Source organism: Emydura macquarii, unplaced genomic scaffold (assembly GCF_026122565.2).
Source record: "Emydura macquarii macquarii isolate MOO-44397 ecotype Brisbane River unplaced genomic scaffold, CSIRO-AGI_Emac_v2 contig_3295, whole genome shotgun sequence".
In the NCBI taxonomy this organism is placed as follows: Eukaryota; Metazoa; Chordata; order Testudines; family Chelidae; genus Emydura; species Emydura macquarii.
This window is the reverse complement of record NW_027133432.1, coordinates 388571-405404: the sequence shown is the minus strand read 5'-3', so window position 1 is coordinate 405404 and position 16834 is coordinate 388571. Positions and strand designations below refer to the sequence as shown.

Genomic DNA, 16834 nt, shown 5'->3' with positions numbered 1-16834 from the left:
TAGAAATATCTCCACAGACGACCATTTGCCTTGCATGGTGAGGACGTTTAAATGTGTGTCCCATTCTATGCATGATGCATCGGTGGTAGGGAGTGAAGATGGTGACCTCTGCGTGAAGGGGATCCCTTTGCATGCATTGCCTGGGTTCTTCCACCAGTCCAAGAAGTTTTTGATCCTGGAAGGCAGTGCCGGGGCTTGTCCAGACTATCTCTGTTCAAGTCTGTAAACGGAACTGAACCATGGCTGGAGGCATCACATGTGGAGGCTGGCATGTGGTATCAGCGCCGTGCTCCCCACAATATACCCCAGTTGGAAGCAGAGTCTGTCTGGTATTTGTGGACTGCATTGAACCATGTCTCTGAGTGAGACCAGGGATAGGAATATGTGTTTACGAAGAAAAGCTTTTGCCTGTAGAGCATCCAGGTTGGATCCTATGAACTCCAGGCATTGCACTGGCATGAGAGTTGATCTGAGAATTCAGTGCTGTAAACAACTGTATCGTGGCATTGGTGGCTCGACGAGCCTCTTGGAGAGATCCGGGTCTGAGGACACAATTGTCCAGGTAAGGCTAGATGACTATTCCTTGAGAGTGTAGATGGGTGACTACCACAGAGAACTTTGGAGAATACTCTCAGGGCTGATGAGAGTCCATGTGAGGGGACTTTGTATTGGTATTGGGTGTGTCGCAGAGTAAATCTGAGAAACTGTCTGTCAGCTGGTAGTGTGGAAATATGAAAGCAGGCAGCGTTCAGTCGAGGGCCGAAAACCAGTCTTCCTTTTCCAGTGATGAAATGATCATGTGACTATGCACTGGTATGTGAAGGGTGTCCACAATTATTTTTGCCAGTTTTAGTCCCATATCCCTATCATCTGATCCAGCATTTACTGATATAATTATAGCAAGTCTTTAAATCTTAATAAATGTAATATGGCTAGATATTTAAAGGTTCCCATTCTTTAGAGAAGGTACTGATTAGAGGTTGACTAACTGCATGAGTTCATCAAAGTAACCTAGTCTGAAAAACACTTCGAGGCTTGCTCTTTTAACCAGCTATGCCATAAATGTGAAAAATATCTTTTCTGTGGTAGACTGGCTCCTGAATTAAGATATTTGCAAAGAGAAAGTTACATCTTAAAAGAATCTCTGTTACTGCACAGGGTATGTCCCAGTGGGTGCGCTATTCCAGGTGTTGGCCTGTCCTCGCGTCCTTGACCGAAGATTTTGCCAACAGTGCCCATCCGGGTGGCGCATGCGTCATTCTTGTCTCGCGGTGCCATTGACACCCTTTTCAGTGCAGATGACACGGAACCCTCTGTTCCTTTTCTACCGTAGAGTTGTGTGTTTGACGCTGAAGTAGAGGGGAAGGAGGATGGGTAGTGGAGCACCCACAGGGACACACATCTTGAAGAACCTCCATTACTGCACAAGGTGAGTAGCTTTCTCTTCTTCTTTGAGTAGTGTCCCTGTGGATGCTTCACTCCAGGTAATTTCGAGCAGTGCCCTCAGTTTGAGGGAGCTTCAGAGTAGTTAGGTTGAATAAAAGAAAGTACTGATAGTCTGATTGCTGCATCATGTCTCGATGCTTGGTCGATGGCTAGTGTTTTATGAAAGTGTGGGCCGAGGCCCAGGTCGTTGCCTTGCATATTTCAGTAATTGGCACGTTATGCAAGAAGGCTGTGGATGTAGCAACTGATCTGGTTGAGTGTGTCCTGATGCTTTGGGGTGGCATCACACCTGAATGCGTGTAGCATGTGGATATGCAGGTAGAAATCCAATTTGAAAGTCTTTAGATGGATATGGCATTGCCCTTGCAACGGTCTGCATTTGATACGAAGAGTTTAGGAGATTTCCTGAAAGGTTTCGTTCTTTCTAGGTAGACTGCAATGGCTCGTCTGACGTCGAGCACGTGGAAGGCCGCATCCTGTGTGCTGGAGTGTGGTTTTGGATGAAAGATAGGTAAATTGATGTATCAATTAAAGTAGAATGCTGATGTTAACTTGGGGAGAAATTTTGGAAGAGGTCTTAGCATCACCTTATCTTTGTGAAATATTGTATTTGGTGGATGGGCCATGAGTGCTCAAGAGTTCACTCGGACAGCATGCTAATGTGATAGCAACTAGAAATGCCACCTTCATGGACATCTGCAGTAGTGAACAAAGGCTCGAACGGCGGCTTTATAATCACACGGAGGACCAAATGAGGTCCCACGGTATTATGGGACGATATATGTCTAAGTACACATTTTGTACACCGGTCATGAAGCATTGAATGATTGGATGCGTGAAAATCGTGGTAACATCAATGAGATCATGGAAGGTGGTGATAGCTGCTAGGTGTACTTTAACTGAGCTAATTGCTAATTCAGATTTTTTTATTTCCAAGAGATATTCAAGTATAGTGGGGATTGATGCTGTTAATGCGCTGACCTGCTTTCATTGATGCCAAGAGGAGAATCTACGCCATTTCTGGAGGTAAGTTTGTCTTGTTGCAGGTTTTCTACTGTTCAGTAAAACATTCCTTACTTATTCTGAACATTGTAGTTCAGTTTGTTGGAACCAGTTAGGAACCATACTGTGAGATGTAAATTCTCCAGGTGGGGATAGCGTATGGTTCCGTGGTTCTGGGAAAGGAGACTGTCGACTAGTGGGAGAAGTATTGGTGAGTGGATCGACATCTGTCGGAGGTAAGTGAACCATGCTTGCTGGGTCCATGCTGGGGCTATCATTATCACGGTTGCATTGTCCCTGTATATTTTGTGTATGGTTTTTGCTACCATGGGAATAGGCAGGAACACTTACAAGAAACCTATGTTCCAGTTGATGAGGAATGCATCTCCCAGTGAGTGTGGCCCTAGACCTGCTCTTGAGCAGAAGTAACAGCATTTGCGATTCTTCGTTGTCAAAAATAGATTGATTTAGGGGTAACCCCACTGATGAAAGATGCTTTGCAGGACTGTGTTGTGTACTGCCCACTCGTGATTGTTGCCAAACTTTCTGCTTAGGGTGTCTGCAGTGGTATTTTGGATACCGGGTAGGTATGTCACTGAAATGTGGATGTTGTGGAATATGTACCAGTTTCAGTCTCATTGCCTCTAAGCATAGGGAAACAGCACCTCCTTGGCGACTGATATAGAATATACAGGCAATGTTGTCTATCATGACCTTTATTGTTTTCCCTGCTATTAGAGGTAGGAAATGTATATATGCATTGCAGACAGCTCATAACTCCAGTAGGTTTATGTGTAATTTCATTTCTTGTGGTGACCATTTGCCTTGAATGGTATGGTCTTGTAGGTGCGCTCCCCATCCAATTAGTGATGCATCTGTTGTGAGCACGATTGACGGTGTTTCTGTTATGAATGGAGTTGCGGCTAGAAGGTTGTTGAGTTGTGTCCACCTTTCAATGATTGTTTGCTATTTTTTGGGATTGATACTGTTTTGTATATAGAGTGTCTGTGTGATTTGTACACTGTCGTGAGCCACATTTGAAGTGGCCTCATGTGCAGTTGTGCATTTTGCACTCAAAGGTAGCGCCTGCCATATGACCCAACATTTGAAGGCATGTACGAACATCCAGCATTGGGCTGCTTTGTGTTATAGATTGCAGCTTTACAATAGTCTGAAATCTGTTGTTTGGTAGGAACTCCCTGGCGGTAACGGAATTCATATGCGCCCCTATAAACTCTAGTTGCTGCGCAGGTTCCAGGGTGGATTTTTTGTTGTTTATCATAAGGCCTAGTGTGTGAAATACTGACCTTGTAGTGTGAACTGCACGTACACCTTCCATGTAGGAACATGCCCTTATTAAACAATCGTCAAGATAGGGGAATATGGTGACACCCAGCTGCGGAGATATGCTGCTACTACAGCAAGGACTTTGGAAAAAAACTCTTGGAGCAATGCAAAGGCTGAAGAATAGCATCGTATATTGATAGTGAATGTTGAGGAGTGTGAATCTTAGGAATTTTCTGTGGGCCAGATGAATAGTAACGTGAAAATATGCATCCTGAAGGTCAAGGGCTGTGACCAAGCCCCCCTGTCCAGCATGGGCAATATAGTAGCCAGTGACCATGCTGAATTTTTGTATCTTTATGAACTTGTTCAATTTTCTTAGGTCTAAATTGGGTCTCCAACCTCCAATTTTCTTTTGGGTGAGGAAATAATAGGAATAAAATCCTTCTCCTCTGTGTTGGGAGAGAGCTTACTCCAGATAGGTGCCATAGAGCATATAATCTATCTCCTGTTGTAAAAGTTGTTTGTGAGATGGGTCCCTGAAGAGGGACAGGGATGGAGTTAAAGGGGATAGTATATCCAGATCAGATGATTTCAAGTATCCATTTGTCTGATTTATGTTAGCACAGCATTGGTAAAACGGGCATAGGCGATGGTTGAACAAGATGGAATCTGGCTGTTGAAGGTAGGGGAGGTCATACAGACCCTCAACCAAGAATTCAAAACTACTGCTTTGGAGGGGGAGCCTGGGATGCTGATGGCTACTGATTATTTTGTTGATGTCGCTGTGGCCTTTGACCGGAGCATGACTGTTCATATCAACTGTTCTGCGAATAATGTTGGTATCTGGAATTATAGGGTTCATACCTGAATGGTCATCTTCTTGTTGTAGGTGTATAAATTCCAAGGGTGTGTTGCATAGCACTGTAGTCCTTCATGGTGTGCATGACTTGTTCATTTTCTCTGCAAAGAGCTTCACTTTATCAAAAGGAAGGTCCTCAATGGTTGCCTGCAGTTGCTTATACAGAGCCGCAGAGTGAAGCCACGATGCCGTATGCATGACGACCACAGTTGCTACAGTTCTAGCCACACCAAGGGAAGCCTGCTGGCCTGTTCTTGCACCAATTGGCCTTCTTTAATCAAGGAAGGCTGTTTTTTGTCATCTGGGAGGGGGAAAAAAATCAATAAATTCAGATAGTTTTGAATAATTTTCATGGTTGAAAGCAAGGCAGCATAGTTTGCTACCCTCAGTTGGAGCGTGGCCGATGTGTATACTTTTCTTGCCATTAAATCCAGTCTTATCTTGGTCATGTGGGGTCGATTTATGATGTGTCTGTTTATTCCTCTGGTTTGCTGCTTCTATAACCAGGGAATTAGGGGCTGGATGGGTGAAGAGGAACGCCAAATGTTGGCTAGGATAGAATACTTTTTAATCAGCCTTTTTGTAAGTGGGGGGGGGATGGTGGTGGGGGTCTGCCATATATTATTTGCTGGTCCATAAGGGCATCATCCACCAGAAGGGTGATTTTGGTGGAAGTTAAAGTCTGCAATATCTTAAGCAGTTTATGTCTCGAACCTGCCACTTCCTGTAGAGGGATGTCTAAAAACTGTCAGCCACCCCCTTGAACAGCTCCTGGAACTGTTTAAAATCATCTGCAGTCATAGGGGGTGGGGGAACTATGGTCTCATCAGGTGAGGACGACAAGTTGTGTGTGGCAGGCGGCCTTTCTTGCTCTACAGTTATGTTGTGCTCATCGGCAGGGCCAGTTATTTCGGGTCCTGTCTGAGTAGGTCTAATAGGTGAGCTGTCTCTGTGGGTGTATGAAGTTGAGGGTCTAACTTTATGGTGGAGAGTAAGTAGACCAGGTGTCCCAAGCAGGTCGGTGCATACGATATTGTGAGTCAACCCAAGGAGGCAGAAACCATGGATATGGTGGTTGTCTATAATACCCCAATGTCTAGATGGGTGAGCTCTGGGTGGTGATAGGTGGGGAGAGAAGGTGGGGTGTTCAGCCACATCCTCTTCGTCACTGGAAAAGGGGGAGGGAGACATGGGCTGCTCTTGGGTAAAGTGCACTGGAGATGTGTCGGTGCCGTAGAGAGGTGATGAGAGGGAAGATGTTAGAAATTCCTCCTCATTATCATGGTGTTTGTTATTTTGAGCATGTTTTCATAGAGTAGAAGTGATGGGATCCATTGTAAGTGACTGTGCCGAGGGCTGAGTCAGTGCTGCTATGCGGCCCGTTTCCTCAGAAGGTACCATGCCACCTCTCGGTGCCAAGGTCCAAGTTGGCGTTGCTGTCGAGGCGGTTACAGCCGTTGTACAGACCGTTGCTTTAAGCGGTGCTGTCTCGGTACAGGGACTGTTTGTTTTTCTCTCTCAGCTTCTTAGAGGAGCGATAAGAGTCTCTCCTTGCTGATAAGGTCATAGTACTGGAGGAACCAACAGCCTCTTTGGTACCGAATTCTGTGTTTTCCAGGAGACCTCCTTCTCTTGGCATGCTCCACTGTAGATGGAGTAGAATGCCTTTTTCTGGTACTTTCTTGTGGGGAGGCAGTCTGCCAGGGTCTGAGGCAGATCTCAGCGACCGCTCCATGAAGATTAGTTTCAGGCGGAGGTCCCTGTCGCGCCTGGCTCTGGCTTTGAAGTTTGTGCAGTGGACACATTTCTGGGGAACGCGTCCTTCACCCAGGCAACTGATGCACTCAGAGTATCCATCTGAAGCGGGCATAGAGTCATTGCACGAGGTGCAACATTTGAAGCCAAACCCGGGATAATGCTATCTATAACTAAAGGGTAAGTATGAGGGAATTTTTTTTGGGGGGGAAGGGGTGTGAGGGGAAAGGATTAAGGTAAGGTACACTAAACTACGGGTAAACTGAGTAACTTAGGAAAATAGAAAGAAAAGACATCAAAGATTTCTAGCAGGCTATGAAGAAGTGATGGGAGCTCTGTCTTGGACTGCAGATGGTTGAGAAGGAACTGAGAGGTCCGCGTCACACATGCCGAAAAGGGCGCCAATGGTGCTGTGAGACAAGGACGGTGCATGCGCAACCCAGACGGGCACTACTGGTGAAATCTCCGATCAAGGACGTGCCAACACTTGGAGTGGAGCACCCACAGCGACACTACTCGAAGAAGAACACACTGTTCCAAGAACAGATATATTTACTATTCTCAGACAGCATCAGAATGATAAAATCCAGGAAAGTGGGTTTCCAGGGGATTCCCCCCTCTCCTCAATTGAGGATAGTATCCTAGTTTGATCTTCCTTGTTTGATCTCTACAAAAAAAAAAAAGGACAGTTCACTCTTATTAAAGAAACGCAGATTCAAATATTCTGCCACTATATACCCTGTTCCAATCCCGGAAAGGCAGACTAATGCTTTCCCTCCAACCCTACATCATACATTTTCTAAGAAGTCCAAATCAACAGGTCTTTTACGAAATGAAAGAACGCCCAAATTACTCTATCACCTCTGTTATTCAATGGCAGTTAGGCATATAGTTAAATTTACCTTTCTCTAAAGCTAGGAGCAAGGTAAAATCTTGCAGAAGAGGCCACCAGTCATTACTGATTAAGATAGCTGTGCTTTTCAAAGGCGGACTTGAAATTTGACTCTTCTGAAAATCTATAAATATCCTGCATTTTTTATTAAACCTTTTACTTACCAAGCCTACACTTGAATCTGGAGACCCTGGGTTGAAATCCTGATCCCACTGAAGTTAATGGGAGTTTTGCATTGACTTCAGTGGGGCCAGGATTTCACCTTTTGTCTCTACTACTGTAGGGATAAGCATACAGGGTATGTCAACACAGCAATAATGCCCAAAGTAAGCCACGCCCTCTTTCATCCACACACACCAATTGTGCTAACCCAGGGTTCAGACCCAGGGTCCCAGGACCTTGTAGTGCTGAAGGATTCGAGCCTGTATTAAACTGGGACCTAGTCCCGAGCCCTATTGCTTTCCTGTGTGAATGCGAGACTGGCTTGACTCGGATCCTAGAAGTCGTCTGGATGTATCCCAGAGTTCCAGGTTGCAGAGGTGCAGAGCTGCAAGCAGCCAGCGCAGTGGCCAGAAGCACCATTACTGCCTGGCCGAGTGCGCTTCCCCTTCCTGTGCTGGCTCCTCCTCGCTGCTGCACAGAATTAGTCTGGAGCAGGAAACAAAGCTGACAGGCAGGAGGCGGCTTCTAGCTGTCATGATTTTCGGAGTTATCCCTCCCCTGGCCATTCTGAGCCAGGGCTCTGCTGCTCCCCCTCCCTGTAGGGCAGTGCTTGGTCCCGCTCTGCTCTCTGTCCCCTGCTCTCAGATCCCATCCTGCCCTTCTTGGTGCTGCGTGTGCTGGGGCACTCTGGCAGCAGGCACCATGAGGGCTACGAGTGGGAACCAGCCCCAAAACATCTCCACAGCCTCCTGGGGATCCCTTATTCCTGCCTCTGAGGGTGTGATGGAAGGTATTTCATCCACATGATTGAACTTGTGTGTCTCTAGATTTATTGAAGCAGTCAGTCTCCTTGTCCACTCAAAACACCTAGCCTTCATACACAGATTGAAGTTCGGTTTTTTTGTAATCCTGAAATACAAGAAGTCATGAACCTCATGACGACTAGTCCATTTTTTGCTGCTGATTAGAGTAGTCTCTCTCATTACACGAGCTTGAACGGTGTTCAAACTAAAAGCCCTCTCCATGGAAAAACATGTACTATTTAGCTGTCTTCATTTATACCTACACAACCTGTAAAAAGGAATACCTATATCTTACCCTACATACCCTCTGACAACTCTTAAATATACACCTGTAAAAGAGACCACTCCTGTAACTCAACTATCAATCAATATATCCACAACAACCAACAACAGCAACAAAAGATATATTTAAGATCTCCCAAAAGATTCCCTCCATTCACTCAGAGCTACAGAGAACAAAGAGTTCTTGGCAGCATGTAGCAAAATAAAGTAGTTCTATGTAAGAGCAGAGTATGTGATTTTCTGGTTTGATGGCAGTTCCAAAATTATTTTTTTTTAAGAAATTGGTTAGACCTGAACCATAACCAAATATTCTGAAAAATTTTGGTTGATTTAAAAAAAAGAAAAATTTTGTTTTGGGTGAAAAAAATATTTTGTTCTATTTCCAGGCACTTTTAAAAATAAAAACAGAGGAAATTAAGTGCTACATTCACAAAACGACCAAAGAAGGAAGAGGTGTTGGCAGCCACCGTATAATGCTTTTAGCCCAGTAGCCACATGATTGGTGGACCTATTTTACAGAACTGTCTCTCTGACTTCATTACAACTTCAGACCACCACCTATCTCTGGCAAGGCAATTTCAGCTCAACAGTGAGAAGCGCTAATCATGCATATATAAGAATAGCAAGTGAAAACAAAAATCTCTTTTCCCCGGCCAATACAAACTGAATTCCCTAAATGTGGCTTTGGTAAAATGGATTCCTTAAATCTCACCTGAGAGGTTTTTATTGTCCAGGGAGGACTAAGGCTTGGTCTACACTGCTGACGGATTTCGTCAGCAGTTGACGGGAGATACTTGAAAAGTTTCAAGTCTACGTATATATAAAAATATATATAAGTTTCTGTCACAATGTCATGTGATTATGGAGATGTAATTCAAATAAACCTTGGGATTTCAAGCATGTTTAAAACTCTGCTAACACTAATTTGTAGCAGCCACACCCTTCCCCCTCTCCACAAACACCAATCAGAACACAAATTAATCTTCAGACCATCTCAAAGTTTTATGGTATGTCACAGTCGTTACACCAAGTACAATGGTATTACTAAGAGGTGCCAGGCACATTTATTATTTATATTTAACATGAGGAAATTAAAGTTAGTGCATGTCACCATACTCAGTAATACACACGCAGTGCTACGTGACTGTGATCAAAATCCACCATCACATTTTACAAACGTTGGAATCCTGAGAAATGTAGGATTAAACTATTTTCAAAAATCCAACTTTACCTGGAGGGGGAAAAATGGTCAGTGTCTGCACTGACTCTAAATACAGGCGATGTCTAAACTCCTGTGTACGACATTATACTTAAAGTTATTCTTTTTGCATATTTGTTTGTACTATCACCTGTATTCCCAAATGTATTTTTTAGGTTTTTGGGGGAGGGGGGAAGGTGATAACGAGGAAGGAAAGAATGGAGATGGTACGCAGTTTAAAAATGTAATTTAAGAGAAGAAAATCAATTGGGAAAGAAAGCAAACCTCAAAATATGGTGAAGTACAAAACTTTCAGAGTAAAAATGTTGAACCCATCAGAGTAAAACTTTGTCCTTACTGTATTAACAGTTTAACATACTGCAACTGATATCAACTGATAAGTGACAAAGTTTCCCTCTTACATTTGTACTAACTTTAAGTGGGTTTTTTTAGTTTTTGTTTTGGGAAGGTGATAATGGGGAACGAAAAGAATGAAGTTGAAGCTAAACAAATTCAGACAGGAAATAAAATGTAAATTTTTAACAATGAGAGTAATCAATCACTGGAACAATTTATCATGAGGTCATGGCGGAATCCCCATCACTGGCAATTTTTAAATCAAGATGGGATGCTTTAGAAATTGTTTTAGAAAAGTTCTATGGCATGTGTTATACAGAAGATCAGACTAGATGATCACAATGGTCCCTTCTGCACTTGAACTCTATAATATGAGCTAATTTCATCTCACTCAGTCAGACCTAATGCACCTACACAATTAAGCTGGCACTGCTCTTGAGAAAGTATCAATACATTTAGAGGAAATAAATTAAAATCTTTAAAACTCTGAACATTAGAAAGGGAGGGATTTCCAAGTTAATCTAGTACTTAAAACTCCTGTGCTTTTGATGGACGCACTTTTCTTAAACTACACAAACCCCACATGCAGTGTTTTAAGAGTCACAGTATTCCTACTGTATACAAAAACTGCTCTACTAAGCATTACCTATTCCCCCTAACTATAGTGAAAGTAGTATTCCATGTCACTGAAAAATTATTCCAACCAGACTGGAAGTTGTTAGCACAAAGTTTTGGAGCAAGCTACCTCTCCCCACAAAAAAGTAATCAAACAAACAAGGATGGCAAATTATGGACATCCACCGCTACAACACACTGTCCAGTTTGCTTCATATACACCAGAAAAATCTCTACCTTTAAATAAGATCGCATATTTCAGACTGATTATTATTTATTTTATGGTATCCCAAAAAGCATGCTAGGTACCTCACAATACCCATGTGACACACTCCCTGTCCCAAAGATCTTATAATCTAATCCAGGGATGTCAAACATACGGCCCGCGGGCCGCATTTGGCCCGCGAACCTTTTTGATCCGGCCCGCATTCGGGCAGTTTAAGTAAGTAGTGCTGCTGCCGAAAGTTTCTCTGCATTGCCACTTTAAGAGATTTTTGGGTTGAGGGCATTGCCACTTTAAGAGAGAGTCTTAAAGCAGCAATACCTTCCTCCGCAGAACCCTGCCGCCGAAAAGTGGAAGATGCCCTTACTTTTTCGGCAGTGGGTATTGCTCCTAGAAACCCACGGCAGAAAAGGGGAAGATGGGACCAATTTTTCGGCGGAGGGCATTGCATGGCCCCTTTGAAGTACAGGTTCTGTGAATTTGGCGCATCACCATCAGCGAGTTTGACACCCCTGACCTAATCGCTTTTGATTTAGAAATAAAGAGAATAGTGGTTGGCAAAAATTGGGCTGATAATGGAAGGATTGTTTTAACCTTAGCTACAGAAAATACTAGGACCTCTCCATAACAGATTACAGAAATCCATTATGTCCACTCTTAAAAGCTGTTATTCAACTGTATCCTGTGATTTTAAACTGAGAAAATAAGCTATTTAGTACTGTTGGGGTTACTATTAAAAGCAACTAAATATCAAGGCCCTAAAATTGAAACACCCCTCAAAATAAATGCACAGGAAAACTTCTGTAGGGAAATATTTTACAAACAAAACTAGACTTTGAATAAAAAAACCCTATCTTTAAAGATAGAAATTTTGAAATTAAAGAGTATAGTGTACTCTCCAAACACTCCTCCCCAAACAGATAATGGAGATAACGTATACTGACTTATAACACTGAAATATAAAAATGAAGGATCGCTAAATGGTAAAATTAAATGCTTTTAATTTTACATTTTAATGATTTTTATTATACACAGTGAATGTGTACAGATGAGCTAACACTTAGGCCAAGGCCTGGCTGGTGTAACTGTGGTTTTGTAGATTCTTTTTTTACACAGAATTGACAATCTGCATAAAATGCTATTATTGCTGACAGATAAAGGTAACATTTTGCTGGACAGAGGTGTGCACAAGAATAAAGATTTGACTCCTTTTAGAGGGGCACATTCTGTGCTACTGTCTCCGGCCCAGGGGCTGCAGCAGAGCTCACTCTCTCGCCCCACTGGGAACCTTGTATTCCCCGTCCCACTCCCACCCACCCCCTCCCACTGCAGGATACCCTGTGCTCCCACCATTGCCGAAGACCCTGTGCTCCCCCCTCGACTGACCCCTTCTTTGCCTGACCCACCACATCCCCAGAGGCTTTGCTCACTGCCCCATTACTAATGGTTAGTAGGATTGTCGCTCCGTATTGTCTCAGCTGCTGATTGGTGGAGGCAGATGGGGGGTGGAGGGGGGAGAGAGGAGAGGATGAGCATCAGAGAATGCCAGCTCTTAGAGGAGGGGATCTGGCTGCCCAACACTGCAGCTAAGAGATCCATCAGCTCCTGACCTGGCCCTAGGGCCTAAGGAGCTCTGTGTCCCTGCTGATTGTTGGGGAGAGCCTATGCCCCTGCTTGTCCCCCTTGTGCATGCCTCTGGTGCTGAAAATTTTAGGTGAAAACCACACAAACCTGTAACAAAAAACACTTTCTGGGAAGACTTGGGGCAGGATGACATAAAATTACATGAACCAGAAACTGCACAACCAGCAGGAAAAGTACAGAAGTTGGTAACTCAAGATTGTACACTCAATGTACAGGTCATCTAAAACCCAGAGAGTTCATGTATTAAAAGCTAACTAGAGAACAAATAAGCAATCGGTTATGGAGAAATGCAAAGATCACCTAAAATGGTCCCAACCTGGAGAAACACCGACCAAAAACTGACAGATGGGTCTGAAAGACCAGACCAAGCGATCAGAAAAAGTAACAACTATCACAAAAGGTGGAAGGACTTCCCAGTGTCCTGAAATGTGGTAACTTGGGCCCATTTATCAATTCTGTCTTGTTTGTTATTATTTGTCTGGCATAAATGTATGTCCAGACACTAAGTGATGATAATTTTGTCTGAAATTGTCTAAATATAGGTGAAAATTGATTAAGGCTAAATTGGGTTACTTGTGACTCAGTTTCCCAACTTATACCACAATAGTACCCTTAAGGGTACACCAGGACAAATCCCATCTACCTAAATCCTTAAGAATTTGAAATAAGTTATGGCAGAAAGAAATGCACATGTTCTTCCCCTTCAGATTGTCTATAACACTGTTGATAATACACTGCAACGGTTCATAAGGCTTTCACTCCTATACCCAATAAATACCCAAAAGCAAAACATGCTTTGAGAAAATACTGTGCCTTAACACTCCTGAAGGAGATAAGGTTAAGTATAAATCTTGTTTCAAAAATGGTCTTAGTGTGAATCACATCTCTCCCACAGAGCACAGCAGCAGGGTTTGAACCCCTTGGACTTCATATTCCTAGTCTAGATCTACACTACATAAACTACAGAAGTAATTATTAGTCCCTTTGAAGACCAGCCACGTATCACACACCTTCACACTGGGTTACATAACCATTTATTAGTCAGAGTAGAATATTGGTTATGAGGATTGCTAGATTCTATCCTTGGCTCTGGAAGGGGAGTGTAGTTTACAGTAGTTAGAGACAAGATAAGAGTGGTTTAGTCACTCTGGAAGGCTGTATGGTGCAATGGATACATCAGGGGATTGCCATGTTAGAGACGTGGATTCTGTGCCTGCAGTGACATGGGATAATTTTTCTGCTAATTTATTTTAAAAATACAATCTTCAGCTGCTCCCCCCAAACTGTCTTGTAGGTTGAGGTTCATGGCTTTAGTTAATAACAAGGGTAGAGAATGGCATTAGAATTTAAACTGCACTTAGGAGGTAAGATTTGAACTCCTGATGTCGTCTTTCCCAACTCATGGAACTTAGACTACAGAGTTATTTGGCAAGATCTAGTTCCCCTCATGTTTCTTAGCTTACAAAGAAAAGTGAGACAATTGGGCGGGGGAATGGCATGAAGGGAGAAATCTTCAAGGGCAATGATTTTTAAATTCTTATTATTCTCTCAATACCAATTCATTTTTCATCAAATCACCAAACTACAACCCGCCGACACATTTTCACCAGCCGCTGAATCCAGGGGCATTACAATTACGTGTGGTCCTTCACAACATCAGCCAGTAAAACCACCAACAAATGGATCATTCATGCTTTTTTTCTAAACAGGAATCTGTTTTTCTTTTGTAATACAACTGTTAAAATTTATATATCGCCAGGTTTTATTATTTGGTAATACCCCTTTAACAGCAGGCAGCCATTTTTGTTCAAAAAAAGGTCTGCGGGACAGCTGGCAACTGCATAATTTTTCCCGGGCTCAGTGACCCTGTCATAGGCAGAATTATAAATTCTGCGGGAAGCCAAGCCCAAGTATATAAAAAGGGGGTACGCTGAGCTCTGGTGTGGGAGTTATGAGTAGAGAGAGTGGTGAGGAGAGAAGTAGGAAAAAAAAGAGAATCAAAAGAGAACAAATTAAATGTGAAGCCTTCAATTTACTTCCAATATGTTTAAAAAGGGGAAGAGAAAAATGGATTCCAAGTGCAGGGTGGGTTGTTTTTGTTTTGTTTGCTTTTTTACAGTGCAGGGAAAAGGCCGTTTTTCTCATTTGCCAGGAGTCTGTGTCTGTATTCAAGGAATACAATGTTCGCCAACATTTTGAGTCTTGTCACAGAGAAAAGTATGATAGTCTGAAAGGAAAGGAGCGATCTGACATAATTGTAAGAATTAAAAATGGGCTATCAATGCAGCAAAACATTTTTAAACTGAAATCAGAGGAGAACCTATCATCTCTTCATGTCAGTTTTTATGTTGCTAAACTGATTGGGAACAGCAGGAGACCCTTTACAGATGGAGAATTTGTTAAACGGTGCATGACTACAGTCACTGAAGAGGTGTACCTGGAGAAGCAAAATGCCTTCAGTTCTGCAAGTCTCTCCAAGTACAATTACATGAATAATTGAAGAAATGGGGAATAACTTGTTTATCCAGCTGCAAAAAAAAAATCTAAAAACTAACTTTTTTTCACTTGCACTTGACAAAAGTAATGATATAAGTGACACGGCTCAGCTTCTCATTTTTATCCGTGGAGTTGACTCTATTTTCGACCTCTCTGAGGAGTTTGCTGTTCTCCAAAACCTCAAGGGTACCACAACAGGTGAGGATATTTTTGTAAAGCTTTGCAAAACAATGACTGTTGTGGAATTAGACTGGGCAAAGTTAAGGGTGGCAACTGATGGCGCTCCATGCATGGTGGGTAAAACAAAGAAATATTGACTGCATAAACAGGGAAATGGATGAACGCAGTCTCACACATCCAGTATAAATCCACTGCATAATTCATCAGCAAGCATTATGTTGCAAAGCAGTGCAGTGGGATTCTGTCTCGAAGATTGCTGTGTCATATGTAAATTTTATCCGAGCAAACCGTCTTCACCACAGATAATTCCAGGAATTTCTTTCTGATCTTGACTCAGTGTATGGAGATGTGCTGTACCACACGGAAGTGACACGGCTGAGTTGGGGTAGAGTTTTGAAACATTTTTACAAACTGCTTCCTGAAATTAACACATTTTTCTTGACAAAGGACAAAACTGTCCAAGAGCTAACCAATCCAGAATGGAAATGGTACCTCGACATTTTGACTGATGTAACAATTTTTGAACTCCCTTTATCTACAGCCGTAAGGCAAGAGGAAACTCATATGCGACATGTATTCCCATATAAAGGAATTCGAAGTTAAACTAAAGCTGCTTGTAAAACACGTGAAGGAAGGAAACTTGGCTCATTTTCCTACTTCTCAACAGATATCCGCTGAAGTACCAGGAGTCCCATTTTCAGTAGAAATGTGTGCCAGCACACTGGAAATGTTGCAGACTGAGTTCCAGGAGAGATTCCATGAACTACATGGCCACACCAAAGACATTTGCCTTTTTCAAAATCCATTTGAAGCTAACATCGAAGCCCTGCCTTCTTATCAACTTGAGTTGGATGAATTAGAAGCCAACGATGCCCTGAAAGACTTGTTCAAGTCAAACAATCTTCTTCATTTCTATGCCGCCCTCCCCCATGAGACTTATCCAAACATTAAAAAATTGCTCTTAAAACATCCACCATCTTTGGCAGCACCTATATATGTGAGCAAACCTTCTCAAGAATGAAATTAATGAAATCTCAGATGAGATCAGAATCACTGATGAACATCTGCATCAGTCATTGAGGCTGTGTGCATCCACCATGGAGCCTGACATTGACTTTCTTCCAAGTCAGAAGCAAGCCCAAGTTCACACTAATTAAGAAGGCATTACTTACCATGCAAAGGCAAGCTAATTGTTCTTGTACAAACTGTAATAAAAGTATTATAACAACAACACACTTGAAAATATTTTTCTCCTATTGTGAAAATTCTTAGTTATGTACAAAATGTATATATTATTTTCTGTAATTGATCCGCTCCAGCCTACCATAAGAGCAAGACTGAGTGGTGTGTCCCTGGCAACTGAAAGTTTGGGGACCCCTGGCTCTAGGTTTTTATTTTTGCCACTTCAATAAGCTTTTTACAAAATAAAGCTTTAAGGTTCCTGTTAAGGTTGATATTCAGAGTTTAATTTTAACTATATTACAATTCATAGAATCATACAGCTGGAAGGGACCTCAACAGGTCATCTAGTCCAGTCCCCCTGCACTCATGGATGGACTAAGTAATATCTAGAGCATCCCTGACAGGTGTTTATTTAACCAGCTCTTAAAAATCTCCAATGATGGAGATTCCA

The 16834-nt window shown here is 42.6% G+C and overlaps 1 protein-coding gene across 4 annotated transcripts in view; it reads right to left on the bottom strand.

Annotated features, from left to right (window-relative positions):
- The window catches only part of SMAP1 (small ArfGAP 1), a 292144-nt gene that overhangs the window by 188541 nt on the left and 86769 nt on the right, over positions 1-16834 (bottom strand). The gene's annotated exons all lie outside the window — the stretch shown is intronic.